This window comes from Dendrobates tinctorius, unplaced genomic scaffold, assembly GCF_039654945.1.
Source record: "Dendrobates tinctorius isolate UK_male_01 unplaced genomic scaffold, ASM3965494v1 ptg000138l, whole genome shotgun sequence".
In the NCBI taxonomy this organism is placed as follows: domain Eukaryota; kingdom Metazoa; phylum Chordata; class Amphibia; order Anura; family Dendrobatidae; genus Dendrobates; species Dendrobates tinctorius.
In genome coordinates this window covers 29,655,114-29,669,599 of record NW_027361806.1, presented here as the reverse complement: position 1 = coordinate 29,669,599, position 14,486 = coordinate 29,655,114, and the positions used below count along the sequence as shown (strand labels likewise).

Here is a 14,486-nt window from a genome sequence, read left to right as displayed (position 1 = left end):
ATTGTTATTCTCACCCTCCGACGTCCCGCGCAGTCTTCCTGCTTCTCTTCACGCTCTCGTTCCCAGTACGTCCCTTCTCGCGGGATCGCGAATGACCGCGAGACGTCGCGATCCCGCGAGAACTGACGTAATCGCGGGCATTTTCGCAAAGGATTACTGGGAACGGATGCGCGGGACGTCGGAGGGTGAGAATAACACCGTTTTTTTTTGTTTTTTTTTACATTCTATCTTTTACTATTGATGCTGCATAGGCGGCCTCAGTAGTAAAAAGTTGGTCACACTCGTCAAACACTATGTTTGACGAGTGTGACCAACCTGTCAATCAGTTTTCCAAGCGATGCTACAGATCGCTTGGAGAACGCTAGCATTTTGCAAGCTAATTACGCTTGCAAAATGCTAGTTTTTCCGCGGGAAAATCGCGGGAATTTAAAATGCGATTTTCCCGCGGACTGGAATTCCGGAATTCTCGCGGTAATTTCCGCGAGAGTTCCGGTACGTGTGCACTTAGCCTTACTGTCCCTGAACTAATCATGATCATTGCAGTGCATTATAATACAAAGACAGGAAAGAGGGGAAACATCACACAGTACACCTACAGCAATACAACAGCTAATACATAGCCAAACCATCAGGACACCGCATGGGGACACGTGCCCGACATTAAGGGGAGAGCGAGCAACTGAGGGTCCCACCACCTCCCCACACTGATCAAGAGTCCTGCCCCCAGATCAGAGGAAAGAACGAAAAAGATCACAGGAAGCAACTGCAGACGGGAGGGGACAGTCTAGAGGAGGAGGACGACAGCAGCGTGCTCCAGAGGAGGACGACGACGACAGCAGCGTGCTCCAGAGGAGGAGGACGACGACAGCAGCATGCTCCAGAGGAGGAGGAGGACGACAGCAGCGTGCTCCAGAGGAGGAGGAGGAGGACGACAGCAGCATGCTCCAGAGGAGAAGGAGGAGGAGGAGGACGACAGCAGCATGCTCCAGAGGAGGAGGAGGAGGACGACAGCGACAGCAGCGTGCTCCAGAGGAGGACGACGACGACAGCAGCGTGCTCCAGAGGAGGAGGACGACGACAGCAGCATGCTCCAGAGGAGGAGGAGGACGACAGCAGCGTGCTCCAGAGGAGGAGGAGGAGGACGACAGCAGCATGCTCCAGAGGAGAAGGAGGAGGAGGAGGACGACAGCAGCATGCTCCAGAGGAGGAGGAGGAGGACGACAGCAGCATGCTCCAGAGGAGAAGGAGGAGGAGGAGGACGACAGCAGCGTGCTCCAGAGGAGGAGGAGGAGGACGACAGCAGCATGCTCCAGAGGAGAAGGAGGAGGAGGAGGACGACAGCAGCGTGCTCCAGAGGAGGAGGAGGAGGACGACAGCAGCGTGCTCCAGAGGAGGAGGAGGAGGACGACAGCAGCGTGCTCCAGAGGAGAAGGAGGAGGAGGAGGACGACAGCAGCGTGCTCCAGAGGAGGAGGACGACAACAGCAGCGTGCTCCAGAGGAGGACGACAGCAGCGTGCTCCAGAGGAGGAGGAGGAGGACAACAGCAGCATGCTCCAGAGGAGGAGGAGGACGACGACAGCAGCGTGCTCCAGAGGAGAAGGAGGAGGACGACGACGACAGCAGCGTGCTCCAGAGGAGGAGGAGGAGGAGGACGACGACGACAGCAGCGTGCTCCAGAGGAGGAGGAGGAGGACAACAGCAGCATGCTCCAGAGGAGGAGGAGGACGAAGACGACAGCAGCGTGCTCCAGAGGAGGAGGAGGAGGACGATGACAGCAGCGTGCTCCAGAGGAGGAGGAGGAGGAGGACGAGGAGGACGACAGCAGCGTGCTCCAGAGGAGGAGGAGGACGACAGCAGCGTGCTCCAGAGGAGGAGGAGGAGGACGACAGCAGCATGCTCCAGAGGAGAAGGAGGAGGAGGAGGACGACAGCAGCGTGCTCCAGAGGAGGAGGAGGAGGACGACAGCAGCGTGCTCCAGAGGAGGAGGAGGAGGACGACAGCAGCATGCTCCAGAGGAGAAGGAGGAGGAGGAGGACGACAGCAGCGTGCTCCAGAGGAGGAGGAGGAGGACGACAGCAGCGTGCTCCAGAGGAGGAGGAGGAGGACGACAGCAGCGTGCTCCAGAGGAGGAGGAGGAGGACGACGACAGCAGCATGCTCCGGAGGAGGAGGAGGACGACAGCAGCGTGCTCCAGAGGAGAAGGAGGAGGAGGAGGACGACAGCAGCGTGCTCCAGAGGAGGAGGAGGACGACAACAGCAGCGTGCTCCAGAGGAGGACGACAGCAGCGTGCTCCAGAGGAGGAGGAGGAGGACAACAGCAGCATGCTCCAGAGGAGGAGGAGGACGACGACAGCAGCGTGCTCCAGAGGAGAAGGAGGAGGACGACGACGACAGCAGCGTGCTCCAGAGGAGGAGGAGGAGGAGGACGACGACGACAGCAGCGTGCTCCAGAGGAGGACGACAGCAGCGTGCTCCAGAGGAGGAGGAGGAGGACAACAGCAGCATGCTCCAGAGGAGGAGGAGGACGACGACAGCAGCGTGCTCCAGAGGAGGAGGAGGAGGACGATGACAGCAGCGTGCTCCAGAGGAGGAGGAGGACGAGGAGGACGACAGCAGCGTGCTCCAGAGGAGGAGGAGGACGACGACAGCAGCATGCTCCAGAGGAGGAGGAGGACGACGACAGCAGCATGCTCCAGAGGAGGAGGAGGACGACGACAGCAGCGTGCTCCAGAGGAGGACGACGACGACAGCAGCGTGCTCCAGAGGAGGAGGAGGAGGACGACGACAGCAGCGTGCTCCAGAGGAGGAGGAGGACGACGACGACAGCAGCGTGCTCCAGAGGAGGAGGAGGAGGAGGAGGACGACAGCAGCGTGCTCCAGAGGAGGAGGAGGAGGAGGAGGAGGACGACGACAGCAGCATGCTCCGGAGGAGGAGGAGGAGGAGGACGACGACAGCAGCGTGCTCCAGAGGAGGAGGAGGAGGACGACGACAGCAGCGTGCTCCAGAGGAGGAGGAGGAGGACGACGACAGCAGCGTGCTCCAGAGGAGGAGGAGGAGGACGACAGCAGCGTGCTCCAGAGGAGGAGGAGGAGGACGACAGCAGCGTGCTCCAGAGGAGGAGGAGGAGGACGACAGCAGCGTGCTCCAGAGGAGGAGGAGGAGGAGGAGGACGAGGAGGAGGACGACAGCAGCGTGCTCCGGAGGAGGAGGAGGAGGAGGAGGACGAGGAGGACGACGACAGCAGCGTGCTCAGGAGGAGGAGGAGGAGGACGACAGCAGCGTGCACCAGAGGAGGAGGAGGAGGACGAGGAGGAGGACGACAGCAGCGTGCTCCAGAGGACGAGGAGGAGGACGACAGCAGCGTGCTCCAGAGGAGGAGGAGGAGGAGGAGGACGAGGAGGACGACAGCAGCGTGCTCCAGAGGAGGAGGAGGACGACGACGATGACAGCAGCATGCTCCAGAGGAGGAGGAGTACAGCAGCAGCGTGCTCCAGAGGAGGAGGAGGACGAGGAGGACGACAGCAGCATGCTCCAGAGGAGGAGGAGGAGGACGACAGCAGCATGCTCCAGAGGAGGAGGAGGACAGCAGCGTGCTCCAGAGGAGGAGGAGGAGGACGACGACAGCAGCGTGCTCCAGAGGAGGAGTAGGAGGAGGAGGAGGAGGACGACAGCAGCGTGCTCCAGAGGAGGAGGAGGAGGAGGAGGACGACAGCAGCGTGCTCCAGAGGAGGAGGAGGAGGAGGACGACAGCAGCGTGCTCCAGAGGAGGAGGAGGAGGAGGACGACAGCAGCGTGCTCCAGAGGAGGAGGACGAGGACGAGGAGGAGGACGACAGCAGCAGCGTGCTCCAGAGGAGGAGGACGACAGCAGCAGCGTGCTCCAGAGGAGGAGGAGGAGGACGACGACAGCAGCAGCGTGCTCCAGAGGAGGAGGAGGAGGAGGACGACGACAGCAGCAGCGTGCTCCAGAGGAGGAGGAGGAGGACGACGACGACAGCAGCAGCGTGCTCCAGAGGAGGAGGAGGAGGACGACAGCGACAGCAGCAGCGTGCTCCAGAGGAGGAGGAGGAGGACGACAGCAGCAGCAGCGTGCTCCAGAGGAGGAGGAGGAGGACGACGACGACGACAACAGCGTGCTCCAGAGGAGGAGGAGGAGGACGACAGCAGCGTGCTCCAGAGGAGGAGGAGGAGAACGACAGCAGCGTGCTCCAGAGGAGGAGGAGGAGGAGGACGAGGAGGAGGACGACAGCAACGTGCTCCAGAGGAGGAGGAGGAGGAGGACGAGGAGGACGACAGCAGCGTGCTCCAGAGGAGGAGGAGGACGACGAGGAGGACGACAGCAGCGTGCTCCAGAGGAGGAGGAGGACGACAGCAGCGTGCTCCGGAGGAGGAGGACGAGGAGGAGGACGACAGCAGCGTGCTCCGGAGGAGGAGGACGACGAAGACAGCAGCATGCTCCAGAGGAGGAGGAGTACAGCAGCAGCGTGCTCCAGAGGAGGAGGAGGACGAGGAGGACGACAGCAGCGTGCTCCAGAGGAGGAGGAGGACGACAGCAGCGTGCTCCGGAGGAGGAGGACGAGGAGGAGGACGACGACAGCAGCGTGCTCCAGAGGAGGAGGAGGAGGACGACAGCAGCGTGCTCCAGAGGAGGAGGACGAGGAGGAGGACGACAGCAGCGTGCTCCAGAGGAGGAGGAGGAGGAGGAGGACGAGGAGGAGGACGAGGAGGAGGACAACAGCAGCGTGCTCCAGAGGAGGAGGAGGAGGAGGACAAGGAGGAGGACGACAGCAGCGTGCTCCAGAGGAGGAGGAGGAGGACGAGGACGACAGCAACGTGCTCCAGAGGAGGAGGAGGAGGAGGACGAGGAGGACGACAGCAGCGTGCTCCAGAGGAGGAGGAGGACGACGAGGAGGACGACAGCAGCGTGCTCCGGAGGAGGAGGACGACGAAGACAGCAGCATGCTCCAGAGGAGGAGGAGTACAGCAGCAGCGTGCTCCAGAGGAGGAGGAGGACGACAGCAGCATGCTCCAGAGGAGGAGGAGGAGGAGGACGACAGCAGCATGCTCCAGAGGAGGAGGAGGACAGCAGCGTGCTCCAGAGGAGGAGGAGGACGAGGACAGCAGCGTGCTCCAGAGGAGGAGGAGGACAGCAGCGTGCTCCAGAGGAGGAGGAGGAGGAGGACGACGACAGCAGCGTGCTCCAGAGGAGGAGGAGGAGGAGGACGACAGCAGCGTGCTCCAGAGGAGGAGGAGGAGGACGACAGCAGCGTGCTCCAGAGGAGGAGGAGGACGACAGCAGCGTGCTCCAGAGGAGGAGGAGGAGGAGGAGGACGAGGAGGAGGACGACAGCAGCGTGCTCCAGAGGAGGAGGAGGAGGAGGACGAGGAGGAGGACGACAGCAGCATGCTCCAGAGGAGGAGGAGGAGGATGAGGACGAGGAGGAGGACGACAGCAGCGTGCTCCAGAGGAGGAGGAGGAGGAGGAGGACGACGACAGCAGCGTGCTCCGGAGGAGGAGGAAGAGGACGACAGCAGCGTGCTCCGGAGGAGGAGGAGGATGAGGACGACAGCAGCGTGCTCCAGAGGAGGAGGAGGAGGAGGGCGACGACGACAGCAGCATGCTCCAGAGGAGGAGGAGTACAGCAGCAGCGTGCTCCAGAGGAGGAGGAGGACGAGGAGGACGACAGCAGCATGCTCCAGAGGAGGAGGAGGAGGACGACAGCAGCATGCTCCAGAGGAGGAGGAGGACAGCAGCGTGCTCCAGAGGAGGAGGAGGACAGCAGCGTGCTCCAGAGGAGGAGGAGGAGGACGACGACAGCAGCGTGCTCCAGAGGAGGAGGAGGACGACGACAGCAGCGTGCTCCAGAGGAGGAGGAGGAGGACGACGACAGCAGCGTGCTTCAGAGGAGGAGGACGACAGCAGCGTGCTCCAGAGGAGGAGGAGGCCGACGGCAGCGTGCTCCAGAGGAGGAGGAGGCCGACGGCAGCGTGCTCCAGAGGAGGAGGAGGCCGACGGCAGCGTGCTCCAGAGGAGGAGGAGGCCGACGGCAGCGTGCTCCAGAGGAGGAGGAGGCCGACGGCAGCGTGCTCCAGAGGAGGAGGAGGCCGACAGCAGCAGCAGCGTGTTCCAGAGGAGGAGGACGACAGCAGCAGCGTGCTCCAGAGGAGGAGGAGGAGGACGACGACGACAGCAGCAGCGTGCTGCAGAGGAGGAGGAGGACGACGACGACAGCAGCAGCGTGCTGCAGAGGAGGAGGAGGAGGACGACAGCAGCAGCGTGCTCCAGAGGAGGAGGAGGACGACAGCAGCGTGCTCCAGAGGAGGAGGAGGACGACAGCAGCGTGCTCCAGAGGAGGAAGAGGAGGAGGACGACGACGACGACAGCAGTGTGCTCCAGAGGAGGAGGAGGACGGCAGCAGCAGCGTGTTCCAGAGGAGAAGGACGACAGCAGCAGCGTGCTCCAGAGGAGGAGGATGACAGCAGCAGCGTTCTCCAGAGGAGGAGGACGACAGCAGCAGCGTGCTCCAGAGGAGGAGGATGACAGCAGCAGCGTTCTCCAGAGGAGGAGGACGACAGCAGCAGCGTGCTCCAGAGGAGGAGGAAGACAGCAGCAGCGTGCTCCAGAGGAGGAGGAAGACAGCAGCAGCGTGCTCCAGAGGAGGAGGAGGAGGAGGAGGACGACAGCAGCAGCGTTCTCCAGAGGAGGAGGACGACAGCAGCAGCGTGCTCCAGAGGAGGAGGACGACAGCAGCAGCGTGCTCCAGAGGAGGAGGAAGACAGCAGCAGCGTGCTCCAGAGGAGGAGGAGGAGGAGGACGACAGCAGCAGCGTGCTCCAGAGGAGGAGGAGGAGGACGACAGCAGCAGCGTGCTCCAGAGGAGGAGGAGGAGGACGACAGCAGCAGCGTGCTCCAGAGGAGGAGGAGGAGGAGGAGGACAGCAGCGTGCTCCAGAGGAGGAGGAGGATGACAGCAGCGTGCTCCAGAGGAGGAGGAGGAGGACGAGGAGGAGGACGACAGCAGCGTGCTCCAGAGGAGGAGGAGGACGAGGAGGAGGACGACAGCAGCGTGCTCCAGAGGAGGAGGAGGAGGAGGAGGAGGAGGACGACAGCAGCGTGCTCCGGAGGAGGAGGAGGAGGACGACGACGACAGCAGCATGCTCCAGAGGAGGAGGAGGACAGCAGCGTGCTCCAGAGGAGGAGGAGGAGGACGACAGCAGCATGCTCCAGAGGAGGAGGAGGACAGCAGCGTGCTCCAGAGGAGGAGGAGGAGGACGACAGCAGCGTGCTCCAGAGGAGGAGGAGGACGACGACAGCAGCGTGCTCCAGAGGAGGAGGAGGAGGAGGAGGAGGACGACAGCAGCGTGCTTCAGAGGAGGAGGACGACAGCAGCGTGCTCCAGAGGAGGAGGAGGCCGACGGCAGCGTGCTCCAGAGGAGGAGGAGGCCGACGGCAGCGTGCTCCAGAGGAGGAGGAGGCCGACGGCGGCAGCAGCGTGTTCCAGAGGAGGAGGACGACAGCAGCAGCGTGCTCCAGAGGAGGAGGAGGAGGACGACAACAGCAGCAGCGTGCTCCAGAGGAGGAGGAGGAGGACGACAGCAGCAGCGTGCTCCAGAGGAGGAGGAGGACGACGACGACAGCAGCAGCGTGCTCCAGAGGAGGAGGAGGACGACGACAGCAGCGTGCTCCAGAGGAGGAAGAGGAGGAGGACGACAGCAGCGTGCTCCAGAGGAGGAGGAGGCCGACGGCAGCGTGCTCCAGAGGAGGAGGTGGCCGACGGCAGCGTGCTCCAGAGGAGGAGGAGGACGACAGCAGCAGCAGCGTGTTCCAGAGGAGGAGGACGACAGCAGCAGCGTGCTCCAGAGGAGGAGGAGGAGGACGACAGCAGCAGCGTGCTCCTGAGGAGGAGGAGGAGGACGACAGCAGCAGCGTGCTCCTGAGGAGGAGGAGGAGGACGACAGCAGCAGCGTGCTCCAGAGGAGGAGGAGGACGACAGCAGCGTGCTCCAGAGGAGGAAGAGGAGGAGGACGACAGCAGCGTGCTCCAGAGGAGGAAGAGGAGGAGGAGGACAGCAGCGTGCTCCAGAGGAGGAAGAGGAGGAGGAGGAGGACGACGACGACGACGACAGCAGTGTGCTCCAGAGGAGGAGGAGGACGACAGCAGCAGCAGCGTGTTCCAGAGGAGGAGGACGACAGCAGCAGCGTGCTCCTGAGGAGGAGGAGGAGGACGACAGCAGCAGCGTGCTCCAGAGGAGGAGGAGGACGACAGCAGCGTGCTCCAGAGGAGGAAGAGGAGGAGGACGACAGCAGCGTGCTCCAGAGGAGGAAGAGGAGGAGGAGGACGACGACGACGACGACGACAGCAGTGTGCTCCAGAGGAGGAGGAGGACGACAGCAGCAGCAGCGTGTTCCAGAGGAGGAGGACGACAGCAGCAGCGTGCTCCAGAGGAGGAGGACGACAGCAGCAGCGTGCTCCAGAGGAGGAGGACGACAGCAGCAGCGTGCTCCAGAGGAGGAGGAGGAGGAGGAGGACGACGACAGCAGCAGCGTGCTCCAGAGGAGGAGGAGGAGGAGGACGACGACAGCAGCAGCGTGCTCCAGAGGAGGAGGAGGAGGAGGAGGACGACGACAGCAGCAGCGTGCTCCAGAGGAGGAGGAGGAGGAGGAGGACGACGACAGCAGCAGCGTGCTCCAGAGGAGGAGGAGGAGGAGGATGACGACGACGACAGCAGCAGCGTGCTCCAGAGGAGGAGGAGGAGGACGACGACGACGACAGCAGCAGCGTGCTCCAGAGGAGGAGGAGGAGGATGACGACGACGACAGCAGCAGCGTGCTCCAGAGGAGGAGGAGGAGGACGACGACGACAGCAGCAGCGTGCTCCAGAGGAGGAGGAGGAGGACGACGACGACAGCAGCAGCGTGCTCCAGAGGAGGAGGAGGAGGACGACAGCAGCAGCGTTCTCCAGAGGAGGAGGACGACAGCAGCAGCGTGCTCCAGAGGAGGAGGAGGACGACAGCAGCAGCGTGCTCCAGAGGACTAGGAGGACGACAGCAGCAGCAGCAGCGTGCTCCAGAGGACTAGGAGGACGACAGCAGCAGCAGCAGCGTGCTCCAGAGGACTAGGAGGACGACAGCAGCAGCGTGCTCCAGAGGACTAGGAGGACGACAGCAGCAGCGTGCTCCAGAGGACTAGGAGGACGACAGCAGCAGCGTGCTCCAGAGGACTAGGAGGACGACAGCAGCGTGCTCCAGAGGACAACGACAGCAGACTCCAAGGAAGGAGGAGAGCGAGCTCCAAGGGAGAAGTAGAAGGAGGAGGAAAACAGCGGGCTACAAGGGAAGAGGAGAAGGAGGACAGCAGGCACCAAGGAAGGAGGAGGAGGAGGAGAACAGCGAGTTCCAAGGGAGGAGGAGGAGGACAGCAGCTTCCAAGGGAGGAGGAGAGCTTGCTCCAGGGGAGAACAGCGTGCTCCAGAGGAGGAAGAGAATATACACCACTCCTCATAGCACACATGTATTATATCCATTACTCCCCATACCACTGGCTCCCAATTTCCCAACGCATCCAGTTCAAACTACTAACACTGACCTACAAAGCCTTCCACAACCTCTCCCCTCCCTATACAAGGCCGGCCTGAGAGATTACGGCGCCCTAGGCGAGACTATTTTGTTGTGTCCCTACTATTCTTGGCAGTAGATGAAAACTTGGGATATAAATTTAGGAGCAAAATAAACCACAACAACAATGATTAATTAACTCTCTCCTAACTCTTTAATCTTCTGAGAAGTTGTATAGGACAAATATATACAAAGTAATCGATAACACAAAACAAAAACGACCATAGGTAATTAAAATTTTTGTTTCCTTGCCTTTTTTTTTTTTAAAAGGATGACACTAAGTCACCGAGATTAATTTGTTTAGCAACTTCGGATTCTATCGAAATTGTTGCCAACCCAACCAACCTCTCTTGCGTCATATTTGCCCTTAAATATGTACACTTTTCTTTCCATCCCTAAAACTTTTTGCCTTTTGAAAAGATTTTTTATAATTTTTTCTATTTCTTCTCTGGTGCCCCCTTTGGGTCGGCGCCCTAGGCAGCCTCCTAGTTCACCTATACGTTCGGGCCGGCCCTGTCCCTATATCTCTGAACTAATCTCCCAATATATTCCTTCACGTAATCTTCGATCCTCCCAAGACCTCCTTCTCTCCTCCACACTTATTCGTTCCTCACACAATGGCCTCCAAGATTTCTCCCGAATATCCCCTATCCTCTGGAATGCCATGCCTCAACACGTCCAATTATCCACCACCCTCAGATCCTTCACATGGAACCTGAAAACCCAACTTTTCAGGAAAGCTTACAGCCTGCTATGACCATTCTGCCGCCTCACCACCGCCTGAGCTGCTGCCCCCCCCCGACCTTCTGTCTCTTCCCCACCATCCCATAGAATGTTAAGGTGCTGTCACACTTAGTGATGCACCAGTGATATGACGCGGTCAGGATCGCTGGTACATCGCTAAGTGGTCGCTAGTGAGCTGCCACACAGGCAGATCTCACCAGCGACATCGCAGGGGTCAGGGGTCGCTACTTACCTGTCAGACGCGGCGATCCTGACGTCCTCCCGCCCGTGTCCACGCGTCGCTCATCTCTCCACAGGAAGCTGATGACGAGAAACGGTCCAGGACGTTCTTGCGCGATCAGCGATAACCAGCGGGTCGTAGGTAAGTATCAGACACAGCGATATCGCTAAGTGTGACAGTACCTTAAGTCCACAAGGACAGGGTCCTCTCCCCTCTGTACCAGTCCGTCATTGTGAATTTGTTTACTGTTAACGATATCTATAACTTTGTATGTAACCCCGTCTCATGTACAGCACCATGGAATTAATGGCGCTATAGAAATAAATAATAATAATATTAGCACACAACTATTATATACACTTCTCACCATAGCACACATGTATTATATCTATTACTCCCCATACCATACATGTAATATATACACTACACTCAATAGCACCCATATTATATACATTACTCCCCATAGCATAGGGAGCGTCTGTGCATTTTGGCCTGGGTTTCTTTGCTATTTCGGGGCAGCGTTCCCCTTTTAGGTTGTGTCCACTGCTGCCAGTTAGCGGTCAGCCAGTAGATGTCAGCAGCGGAGTTGTGTCCGCAGAGGTTACCTAGAATCGGAGACACGGAGAAGCAGAGACGCGAAGAGGCGATGGGGCGATGACGTTCATCCAACACTAAAGATAAATCTAAAATCCAAAACAAGATCAGAAAAATCTCAGAGATGTGAATTATACCTGCTGCGACTTCTGGCGTAAAAACGTCATGAAGAAGAGTTATTAGTACTGATGGTTTTGTTCGTATCTGGATTATTATTGTGGTGACCGATTTATCATCATTGTTATTCTTATATATCCTACATGAGAGAACGCCACACAGACAGAAAGTTACAAAATATTGTCTGGAAATATAGGAGCACAAATTCCAAGGATATAGTGAGCGCAATAAGCAAGGATCAGTGATAATATGATATAAAGATTAGTCCATACCAAAATGAATACAAGAATTATAGCTTATGCGGATAATCAATAAATGTCCATGATCAATATGAGACATTCACATAGAAGAAAAGTGCAAAAGTACTGACATACTGAACAGTGAAAGAATACAAAATATATATATCAAGTCCACTGGAACATCAATAAGGAAAGTAAACAATTTCCCCAAACACATTTCACATTTTACTTCACTATTTCAGCATAATCCTCACCTGCCCCAACGTGAAGATAATCCTCTGATGCCCATGTCCCCTTTAAAAGAATTAATATAGCAAAAAAAAAGGGTCAGCAATGTTCACCTGCCCAGGTCTCAGAGCTAATGCATGCTACAAACCCATGTAGATGGCGGCAACACAGGTGCAAAATACTGATGAGGCCACCAATCCCAACCTACCAACTTATGGAGGGGTGATTGCACAAAAGCAGCTTGTATAGGGCACTGTTCACACACAGGTAATGCTCACTGTCTGGCTTACAGCCTATTAGTGACACCCATGCTATAAGGGTATGTGCGCACATTGAATATTTGCTTTCAGAAATATCTGCAAGATTTCTGCATCTCTTGGCAGCAAAAACATGCATTCAGCCGTGTTTTTTGTGTGTGTGTTTTTTTGTCAGTTTTTGCATGCAATTTTGCACAGCAATTAAGTTTTTTTTGAGCTAAATAAAGATATTTAAAAAAAAAGTTTTGTGATGTAATTTCTTGGTTCAACACCACATTTTACATTTTGATACAGTAGCATCAGGGTAATGGGATTAGGGCTTGGCGTCAGCAGCTGTCACTGACACCTAGCCCTAGGTTTAGGAATGAAAAGGTGTCAGCCAGACTCTCTCATTACTAATCTTGTAAATGAACACAAACACAAGCATTGGAGCATTAACAGAATGAACATATATAGGGTGTAACAAAACAGCAACTGTTATTTAAAAAAAAAAAATAGTGTGGGTTCTCACATAATGTTCATAACCAGCAGAGGGAAAGTTGAGGGCTGATGTTAATATACTGGAAAGGAGCCAACAGCCATAAAGGTTTCAAGGCAATTATTAATATCAGCTCACAGCTGTTTGCTTAGCCTTTCCTGGTTACTTTACAGGGGGAGTCCAAAACAAATTGACATAGGGTACCCCTATAAAATCTAACCAGCAAAGACTAGGCAGATGGCTATGGGCTGATATTAATAGCCTAGGAAGGGGCCATGGATGTTGTACCCCTGCCAGGCTAAAAAACATGCCAGCTTTCAGCCGCCCTAGAAAAGGCGCATCTATTAAATGTGCCAAATCTGGCACTTAGTCTCCCTCTTCCTACTTGAACAAAAAAAACATATATTGGGAATCAGAAAAGAATAGGTGAACATACAAATCCCCTTAAAAACAAATTTTAATAGATATACGTTAAAAAACACCTTCAAAGTGAAAATATTGGCAAATGTCACAAATGAAGAAAAGACCTCATCTAAGATGCTGCACAGCCCTTCCCTAAGAACCTTGTTCAAATAACTTTACCATGCATATAAAGAAAATATTAAATCCTGGTGGGAAATAAGGGGCTTAGAAAGTTATATTAAAAATAAAATCGTACCCAAAGGCCTGCGCATCAATATACAGCGGGGTTCTTCCACACATGATAAGTGACCACTTTCATCTTTTTTCATCTATTTACCCCTGAGAGAGAGGGGGGAGCCTTTTTTGGTACTTATTGCATGCCTGTGTGGCATATTCTTGGGTCATGGGATATCATGGTGTGGATATATCTGGTTTTTAATGTTGTATATTATTTGCCTGAGATTCTGCATTAGCTCTAGGGCATTCTGATGATTTCACTGCTGCACTATCTGGTTATTGTTTTCCCTCCTGTCATATCAGGGATTGGTAGGGGAGCGAGGGATAGCCCTCGTTGAGTGGGGGTGCCAAAATCGTACTTTTAGGGTGCCAACCTTCACGGTCAGGAAGGTATCACATAGCTTTATCACAGGGCTGTGCAGCATCTTAGATTAGGTCTTTTCTTCATGTGTGGCATTTGCCAATATTTTCACTGGGAAGGTGTTTTTTAACGTATAGCTCTTCCTACTTGCCCTGTAGGGGGTTGATGCCACCTTTGTAATGTCAGGTAACATCAAGCCCACAGGTTAGTAATGGAGAGGCGTTTGTAAGATGCCCCCATTACTAACCCCATAGTCATTCTAAAAAACACTGAAAATAAAATCCTTTTTGAAATAATGATACAGACTAATAATCCACCGTCTACTGTAACAAAAATAAAATAATAAACCATGATATTCCTCACCTGTTCACCGAGTAGATAATACATAATGTCCCACGATGATCTTGATGACTTTGAGAGCAATCACTGATGACTGATGTGACTGCTCTCAAAGACCCCTGGCTACACATTGACACAGGAGGTAATTGCAGTGTATAGCACTGAGCTGACGCAGCGGTGCCGTAAGTGAGAGCACCGAAGCTGATCAGCTGATGAACTTCGGTGAACTCTCTCACCGCAGCTCAGTGATGCTGCTCCTGTCAGTCTGTAGCCGGTGGCTGGTTAGAGCAGTTACATATTTATTTTATTTTACTCATTTATATAGCACTATTAATTCCACAGCGCTTTATAGACATTGGCACTGTTCACGATGGGGCTCACAATCTAAGTTCCATATCATCTTTGGAATGTGGGAGAAACCGGAGTATGCAGAGGAAACCCACGCAAACACAGGGAGAACAAACTCCTTGCAGATCTTATTCTCGGTAACTCAGTGCCACCCACTGAGCCACTGTCCCGCCCAGTTAAATGTCCCAATATGACTGTTCTACACATGATATCACTGTGGGACACTCGGGATTATGTGGACTATGGCGGACAGGTGCGTATATGGTGGTTTATTACGTTTGATTGTTTACAGGAGACATGGGCATCGGGA

General features: G+C 56.1%; 1 protein-coding gene across 2 annotated transcripts in view; it reads right to left on the bottom strand.

Moving 5' to 3' along the window:
- Nucleotides 1-11,915, bottom strand: part of ERI3 (ERI1 exoribonuclease family member 3) — a 365,407-nt gene extending 353,492 nt beyond the window's left edge. Inside the window, exons 1-2 of one of the 2 annotated variants that reach the window (XM_073544954.1) lie at nt 11,781-11,892; nt 11,182-11,259 (exon numbers count right to left, since the gene is read on the bottom strand). The gene's annotated coding sequence lies outside the window, so the exon portion shown is untranslated. Of the gene's footprint in view, nt 1-11,181; nt 11,260-11,780 lie in introns of both variants that reach the window. The other variant, XM_073544953.1, reaches the window with a different exon arrangement.
- Nucleotides 11,916-14,486: the final 2,571 nt, after the last annotated feature.